Source organism: Mobula birostris, chromosome 12 (assembly GCF_030028105.1).
Source record: "Mobula birostris isolate sMobBir1 chromosome 12, sMobBir1.hap1, whole genome shotgun sequence".
In the NCBI taxonomy this organism is placed as follows: Eukaryota; Metazoa; Chordata; class Chondrichthyes; order Myliobatiformes; family Myliobatidae; genus Mobula; species Mobula birostris.
This window is the reverse complement of record NC_092381.1, coordinates 68,723,030-68,732,447: the sequence shown is the minus strand read 5'-3', so window position 1 is coordinate 68,732,447 and position 9,418 is coordinate 68,723,030. Positions and strand designations below refer to the sequence as shown.

General features: G+C 41.5%; 1 protein-coding gene across 2 annotated transcripts in view; it reads left to right on the top strand.

The window, feature by feature from the left end:
* Nucleotides 1-677: 677 nt before the first annotated feature.
* Nucleotides 678-9,418, top strand: part of rnf2 (ring finger protein 2) — a 72,662-nt gene continuing 63,921 nt past the window's right edge. The window contains exon 1 of one of the 2 annotated variants that reach the window (XM_072274009.1): nt 678-784. The gene's annotated coding sequence lies outside the window, so the exon portion shown is untranslated. The remainder of the gene's footprint in view (nt 785-9,418) is intronic. The other variant, XR_011888044.1, reaches the window with a different exon arrangement.

Below are 9,418 nucleotides of genomic sequence, written 5' to 3'. Positions count from 1 at the left end.
CTAGGTCAAGTTTGACTCGTGTTGACTTCATTTTAAGACACTACTGGGCACACAGTTCCTGCTCCGACACCAACATCTGCAGAAACCCGACTCCGTGCGAAGTTTAACGTGAAGTGACGAGACCTAAATACTCCATCCTTGAAATACAAGTAGCACTTTTCTTTACCTTCGATGCAAACATGGAACAAAGTTGATATTTTGTCATCAGCAGTAATTAAAATACAATCTGTTAGTTGTGTTTTATTGCAGTTTAGTAGTTAACTTAATCAGAATCCCGTTAATACAAAATGCAAGGTATCTGTAAAATCAAAAGGACATTTCCATACGATATGACAATTCCCATCTTTCACCTTTCAATTCAATTAGAGACGAGAAATTCTATGCAAGTCCATACAGGTTGACTTTACAGTGAATAATTTAATTCATGTTTTTTGCCAGTACATTTTTTGTAATCCCCCCAAAAGAACGAGCAATAAAACAGTGTATTAAAAGTATAAAGATGACAACATCTAATGCGGTAAAATAAGACTGCAAATAATTATGACAATGATGATGTAATCCGTAATTATAAGCAATTGCATTGCTTTTCTGTCTCTGCAAAGGTAGTAATAACGGTGAATGCAGAAAGAACGAGTTATATTCCAAATGCAGATTGCTTTCCCAATGTCCATTGCGGAGACTCGCCATATTGCGAGTGGCTTGGAGCGTTGGGGCTGTTTACATCGTGGGAGGGAGGAGAGAGTGCTGGCGGACCGAGTAGCTCGGTCTCCCCATTACAAGGACGGTGAGTGTGGGGCTCAGGGTGAGGGCCGGCGGGGAGGAAGAGGCGGTTGTGATTGTTGGACCCCGAATGTACGGTGTTGTAGCGGCGGCGTAGCCGCTAATTCGGTCCTGCAGCCGGCCCGGCATGGCTCTCACCTTCCCGTAACAATGCTCAGACTTACAGAGAGGGGCCGCCCGCTATTTCAGTGACCCTTTCGGAAATGCATGAGTGAATGAGGCTGTGAGGTGCGGGGTTGCTGTTTGAAGCTCTTCTCTCCCATACCTGCTTTGTGGCTGCAATGTATGTGTGTGTGTGTGTGTGTGTGTTCGTGTTCCAGCGCTGTTGTTATTCCTTCGGTGTTCGCGAGTGAGAAGTGTTCGCTTCACACGGCGGGGGCGGTTTTCTTTCTGATTCGGGCCGTTTGTGATGTTAGTGCTGGGGAGGGATGGCAGAGTGGCCGACGGAGCCCCCTCGCCGATGCCACTACGCCGAGCTGCTGCTTGAACTTGTAATTATTGTGTATGTGTAAAAACACATTACATACTCACAAATAAGCCCCGGCTCCCGCCTCTCGGCAGTCGCGATTGGATGTTTATCGCCGTGTGGACGATCTCTGATTTGACGATGACTCCGTCACTCTTGGAGGGGCTGCAGCATTGTTGCTTTCTGAAGGGCAAATTTCGCCGTTGTACTGCTTCTGTGTAAACATTTTGTCTTTTCATCCTCACCTCGTTACATTTTTTTTCCAGTCCAAATTGCATTTACTACTTGCACCAGAAATCAGAAGTCACGGCAATGTTACTTATGGGCGTTCCTAACGCCTAAACGGGATATATACATAATGTGTTTTCTCCAGACGGTGCACTTTCTAACCATGCCTAATCTGGAGTACCAACCAGCACCATCTTTGAGATACTAAAACGCTTACTGAACTTTTAAACACTTGGGCTGAAAGAAAGTATAGCGACTTTTTTTCAAAATAGAATGTAGACTTCGCACAGTTCGATAGAGCACTCATTAAAATGAAATCCTTTATTGATTTGTCGGACCACCCTGACAAGACATCGAAGAACAGGTTGAAGTAAGTTTAAAAAATGTTGATGGCAGATGAAGCTTATGGTGAGATTAAACAAATGACAGGAAGAAAGATACAGTTTCTTGCATTCATTCAACAAATAGTTTATTAGATTGGCGAATTAGACCTGTTGTTGACTCGACATTAGATGAGGCAATTTAAAAATGGTGTACTGTTTTCTTATGAATGGGAGGCGAATCAAAGGAGAACTTTGTCCTCATTTCAAACATAAACATATCATTTCAATATTTTGTCTTTGGGCGTCAGTGTTAATCCACGTTCTGCTGAGGTGTGAGGGTATGGGGTCCCACATTTATTTGTTGGATTGGGTGATCTTAGTCAAAGTTGCATCTGTCTTTAGGAGTGTTGAAATAGGAAAGAGAGAGACACACACACACACACACACACACACACACACCTGTGATTCTTGTTGCTAATCCCCCCCCACTGTAAAGCAAATGTTCATGGACTGCAACTGGGGATAGAAGTGAATCTTATCTGTTACCATTTTATCTGTTAGGGAAATGACCTTAACTGTTTTATAGCTGACACGTCAGTTGTGTTGAAATTATAGCTGACCATTGGCAGAAGGTGATCAAAATTAAAGAAGTTTTATTGCTGATGACCATTTGTCCAGTTTGTGAACTGAAGGGAATACTCTATCCATCTAGCAGATACCAGTGTATGAGATGAGCAATATAAAATCAGCTTTTAGTTCTGATTAATGCAGTATGTACTGAGCTATTAACTGGCAAGGTGAAAGAGCAGCAGGCAACTCCAGAGCTAAAGCATTCGTTAACATTCACCCTTGTAGAACCTTTATACCTTTACATTTGAAAAACAATTGCTTCCAGAAGGTGGCTGATGATTGTCGCTGCCCTTTGGATCACTTTCTGCCATTAATTATCAGCAGCAATAATTAGTAATGTTCAGAAAGCAGAACCAGTGAGAAACTTTGGAAGGTTAACTTGCTTTTTAATGTCTATAATATTGCAAAAAGGTGTTATTCCCTGAGTGTTAAAAACAGACGAGCTTGCTGAAACTCTGCCTGATATATTTCACCAGGCTGCAATTGCTTACATTTAACTGGACAGGACCAGACTATACTTGAGTGTTTCTTTTAGTCATTTGACACAAGTATAAAGCCGTTGAAATTTTTATCATAAGATTCGACATGGCAGCTCTAGGCAGGGGTGAGGTTTATTGAAGTTTAATGGGTAGATTTAGAAAATGCTTGAAGTTCATTTGAAGATAAAACTGAATTCAAGGTAACAAAAGTAAACTTGGGGTTTGTACTGAGAAAGGGTTACTGATCCAGAGTGATCAAGGCATAGAACTGATTTCAAAATGTTATGGTAGCAGTTGAAGTGACACTGATCAGTAGCAAAGGAGCAGTTGGATCCTTTACAAGAGAAATTCTACAGATGCTGGAAATCCAAGCAACACACACAAAATGCTGGAGGAACTCAGCAGGCCCGGCAACATCTATGGAAAAGAGTATAGTCGATGTTTCGGACCAAGACTCTTCATCAGTACTGGAGAAAAGAAAGATGGGAAGTCAGAGCAAGAAGGTCCCCTAGTGCTCCTCCACCTTCCCTTTCTTCCATGGCCTTCCCCCTTCTCCAGCCCTTTATCTGTTTCACCATCAGCCTTACCCCTCCCTCTGCCCCAGTTTCACCAGTTGTCTTCTACCTTGTACTTCTTCCTCCCCTCCACCCAACTTCTTACTCTGACCTCCTCCTCCTCTTCCATTCCTGATGAAGGGTCTCAGCCCGAAACTTCCTCTCTTCCATAGATGCTGTCTGGCCTGCTGAGTTCCTCCAGCATTTTGTGTGTGTTAATTGGATGCTCGATCCTCTTAACTCTCTTTTTTGCTCTGTTGCAAATATTATCTACATTTTGATGTAAAAGATGCAGAAGTCTTTTCATCACCTGCTTACTGCATTCAATCTTCTTGCTACTTTTCATTGCTACCCTTGACTGGAGGAAGTAATCTGGAAATCATTTATTATTAAAAACGGCAATTTGGTGAGGTGGTGGGAGAAATATTTAATGTCTTTTGGATACATGGGCCAGTTGTCCTTCCCATCTATAATTATCATATGATCCTGTAATCATAGCAGCACCAATGTGCAGTCTTGTTTTCTTTATAAGCAACTTGTTATTTTAATCTGTATGCATGTTAGGGGACAGGGTGGGACTGTTAGTCTCTGAGGCTTGACTCTTGCTTTCCGTTCTGGGATCCACGTTCCAATTCTGCCCTGGCGAATCAATAGGTAGCTCATTCTTCTTGTCTTATTGGCTTTTGTGAAATAAGTATGAGCACCCTCAATCCAAACCACAAGATCTGATTGCTTTCAGTCAGCTGATGCTAAGCTGACTGTTCCAAGTGTCTCAACCCAAAGTGATGATTGTCCATAGTTGCTGAGATCCTCCAGCTGTTTGTGTGTTAAATCATATTTCCAGCATCTGCAGTCTCTGAAAGCTTTTCCTCTCAGTTACTGGCATGGATATTACCAATGACCTACGTGTATAAGGAAGACTTTCTTTCTGTAAGCTGTGGTGAAAATAGACGAGCAAGTCTGAGAGGTCCTTTTGTTGTATTTGATAATTCAGTGTGCATAAAGTGGGAGATGCTCCTTTTCACACTGCCACATGGAGTAGCTGTACTCCTGCATGTACTCAATAAGTAGAAATGAGACTGGGAGGTAATGTATCTGGAATTACAGTAATATTGACTCCTGTTAATAGTGCTGTGTTCCCTTAACCTGTCAGTCAGTTTAGATTACAGTTCTGACCTATAATCAGAAAAAAGGACCTTTAGCAGATTAGGGCTATAAGGGAATTGTTCAGATAGTGAATAAAGAACTTAACAAAACTTGGACAAAAATCCACTCCACTATGAATATGCATAATCCTGATTATTGCTTCAGTAATGCCATCAGTGCCTCTGGCTGCTGTGTTTTTGGAATTTCCTCTTTGGATATTTCTATCTCATTTCTCAACATGTTGCTCAAAATACACATATTTGACTAAGTTTTGAGTCATCTGTTTTTGTAATTCTTTTCGTGGGCAGGTGTGAAATTTTATTTGAAAGCAGTCCTGCGAAATATTGACCTGATCAGATATAAAAAGTGAAACCTTAACCAATCATGTTACGTCCAAGCCAAACCTGACTTGCTCCAAGTACAGTAATCTCAAACTTGCAGAGCAAGGGAACTGCTTTGCCAGAGTGTCAAGTACTTGCATTTCTGACATATCCTGAACACTATTAACAGCTTGTCAGTTCTTGTTATTATATACCAAGGCTGACCAGTGTATCCTGAGCTGAATGTGAATGTGTGATCAGACCATAATACCCTGCACCCATCATATAATTTGGTTAAGATCCATTTGAAAAGGCATTGTGTGATTTGAAGTCATTGAAACATTTTCCTTTGTTAAAGATATGCAAATACAGTTGTTTTTGGGCATGAGTCTCCACAAATTTTGCTTATTTGATTTTTTTGTGTTGTGATCTTTACAGTCAGAGGTAAGTATGCAACATGATCATAGCTAACTGGCTATGAAAAGTGTTAAGTTACTACATGAAGTACAAGATAGCAACATTGCAACTGTAGCTGCTGTATATTTGTTAGTCGGTTTAAATTGTAAAGTCAGAGCAATTTTGTAGAACATCTTGGAGCTGTGGGACTTTACACCCTTTACACCACAGGGCTGATTTTTCAGTGTGGCAGCATTGCAATTATTGAGATTAGTATTGGTGTATTTAAATTCTGTGCACCCTCTGAGGGGATTGGGAGGGGCCTGGTCAGGTAAGTGAATGGTTAAGCAGTATCACTGACTTAAGTTAAATTTTGACTGTCATTCAATCATAGACATCAATACAGCCAAACAAAACCGTGTTCCTCTGGGGCGAAGGTGCAAAATGCAGTACCGATAGTCACAAACAGCACAAGGTACATATAGTACATATAATTACGATAGCGGTACAGCATACAGTCACAAAAAAATAATCTAGCCCAGGTCCCTGAGTGTCATGGCCTGTAGCTTGATGGTGCATGGGATTTTGTCCTGAAGCTATGTTTCTGTAAGAGCAAGCATGGAGCAGTCCTCATCACGTGCTTGCAGATGAACGCAGTCCGGCTTGCCTTCCCCTGAGCAAACACTGGAGAGCAGCACCAGTGGGAGGGGCCAACCAGGCAGCTGCGAAACACCGCCTCCAGCGTCTCCTTCCCTGAGCAGCTGCAACAGGCGATTCCGCGGCATGATGGCCTGAATTGCACAGCAACTGAGAGGCTACGCAGCTCCCCCGGCGATGGTCTCGCCAGTGTACCAGACTTGCGGTGTTCTACATTACCAATACCCAACAGAGTCTTGCAGTCTCAAGAGAAACATCCAAGACAATCTTAAGCACCGCTTGTTGGACCGCAAACTGCCTCTGTACACATCTGACGCAATGTAGCAGGCAGCTCCACCGGTATTCAGCAACTCGCTGGTGGGTTAGTCCTACAGTGATTGATGTTCTTAATATCCAGCAATGTCTTGTAATCATAAAAAAAAGATGCAAATGACAAACAATTATACCTTTGTTTGGACCCAGGGAGGCTGCTGCAAACAAGGGCACTGCCTTCTTACTGAAAACCACTTAGTGCTTTGGGCTATACTTGGCTGAACTTGCATCTGGTGCTCCTGTAACTACCAGAAGCGGGTCACAGACTTTAGAGGCGACAGGACAGTATAACTTACTGTGGAGTTAGCATCATACACAAAATAACACACTTGTAGCCTGGCAGAGTGAAGGTTTTAGTTGTTCAGCTGGTAAGCAATTTATTGAGGGCAGTACCTGAATCTGCATCAGCATATTTTTAATGATTTAAATACCAAACAACAGTATACCATTGTGCCTTTCCAGAAAATAACACATGCAAGTTATGCTCCAACGTAAGGGTTAGTTGGATTGCCCATCAATGCACCAATATTGAATGTCCAGAATAAGTGCATCTTAGAAGAGGAAAAAACTTTATAAGATTCTGTTCTTGCACTATGGCAGTATTGTTGGTTACCTTAAGTTTGTACTAATTGTGATTTTCCGAATATGTAAACTAACTAGGAAAGATCTTTTAACATGAGTGAAATGACTCCAGGGTTTTTGTGGGTTTTCTTTTTATCTGCCAATATAGAAAGTGTAATTTCTAAATGGCATCATTTATTATTTAATTGATTATGCTGTATGTGGTATGGCTGGATCCCAGAAAGCCCTCTGTGCACAAAGGGAATTCACTGAGGAGTCAGTGGGGAAGATTTCTGCATTCATTAATCATTGTGAGATGCCAGAATAAAGATCGTGGGTGTCGAATTTTACCTCAAAAGCCATTTAGATTTGCACAGTGTTCTCTTGCTTCTGCCAGCTGTACTGATTAGTTTCTGATTTGAAGAATCATTTTGGAGCTTGCCCTCCTAATTTGTCTACTGGAATGGAAAGTTGCATATTTGGATAATTTTGTGTTTTAAGTTTGAAGGTTACATTTTAAACTTCTGTTTGTGGTGATGTGCCATTTCAAGTCAGAACCAGTGGGTTCAAGGCACGCTTCAAATATCAGCGTGAAGTTTTGGCTGATATTTCAGCGGTGTGATGAGGGAGTGCTGTATTTCTGGTCGTGCAGCCCGTGTGTGGGTTATCTTCCAAAAGCCCTGTGTGCCAGTTTAGGAGGAAATCCAATGTTCCAAGTAGAGCAGGTTTTGATATCATAGTCATAGTTGTACAGCATGTCCATGCTGACTCAAATGCCTCTCCCATTTCCCAGCACTTGGCCCAGTGCCTGCTGTGCCTTGGTGATTCAGTCTTCATCCAGGTGCTTCTTATATGTTGTGATGAGTGAGTACTTGTCTCCATCCCCTTCCCAGTGGTTTCCAGTGTAAGTCCCTCCCAGTCAATCTCCCTCTGAAACCTAATTGGCTGTTAGAGCATTTGCAACAGATGTGAAGTTACAATAGCAGTTAAAGTTAATGCTTTCCTGCTTTGTTTACATTATTCATTTGTTTGTAATTGGTGCACCTTCAACTTAAATGATCAAAAGGGGGATAACTTCACTTACCCCATCATTGAACTGTGCACACAACCTCTGGACTTATTTTCAAGGACTCTTCATCTCATGTTCTTGATATTTATTGCTTATTTATTTATTTTTCTTTTTGTATTTGTACAGTTTGTCTCTTGCATACAGATTGAACACCCAGTTGATGTGGCCTTTCATTGATTCTACTGTGGTTATTGGATTTGTTAGACTTGCTGTGCTCAGGGTTGTATAAGATGACGTACAAGTACTTTGAAAATAAATTTACTTTGAATTTTGAAAAAGCACTCTTGCCTTGCCCCTTGTAGATGACTGCCATCAGAATTTGGAGTTTTAACTGTCATCTTTCCTGAGACTGCATATATTCTGGTGGTTTGGTAGTTTTTCAAATTAACCTCATTTGACATGCTCACAGCTGCTAGTGCAGGTGGAGACTCTGTACTGACCTTTGTTAGCTAATGTTTGCTGCAAAAAAGAACTCAAAATCAGAAAAAGGATCTACTGTTTTCCCGACGTATATGACGAATAAACTCTTCTCGGACTTCCAGCCGGGTACAGGTAATCAATTTTATCTGATGTTTCGATGACGAACTCTGCCATCTTTGTCAGGCATCTCAAAATTATTTAAGATGGTATTAAAAAGCAAGGTAGCTTCTTAAGCACAGGGAACTGGGAAATGTAGGACTTGTTCTTCAGGAGCTGTCCTACTATTTGGATAATATTTACTATTTCTTCCTTCTTCCATACCACGTGAGATCTGTCACACATTGGACAAAGAAAATATTCTGGCGATTATATGTCAATGCAACATGGTAATAATATATCCTTGCTGTGCTGAATTTTATATGATAAATAATGTGGAGTCAAGACGACTTGCACAAGAGGCTAACGACAGTTTGACATAGAAATGTCTATTTTATTCTGTTCTATGATCGGGCTTTGTCATTTTTCTCGTTCACTTCTATAAAAAAATTTTGTATCACCATGTGTCTTTCCAGGGAGCCATCTGCCATGTGGTCTTGCTACGTCAGTCTTAATGCATTTTCATTTATGCTGCTGCTGAGCCACCAGTAACAGTTTTATGAATTTCCTTTCCTTATTCCCTCTCCCAGTTATTTTTCTTGCTGTGTACTGCTACTTTCTAATCCCTTCATAGAACATAGAAATCTACAGCCCTTTGGCCCATAATGTTGTGCTGACCATGTAACCTACTCTAGAAATTGCCTGGTATTTCCCTAGCACCTAGCCCTCTAGTTTTCTAAGCTCCATGTACCTATCTAAGAGGCTCTTAAAAGACCATATTGTGTCTGCTTCCACCGCCGGCAGTGCATTCCACGCACCCACCACTCTCTGTGTGGGAAAACTTACCCCTGACATCGCCTTGGTACCTAATTCCAAGCACCTTAAAACTGTGCCCCTCATGTTAGCCATTCCAGCCTGGGGAAAAATCCTCTGGCTATCCATATAATCAATGCCCCTCATCATCTGGTACACCTCTATCAA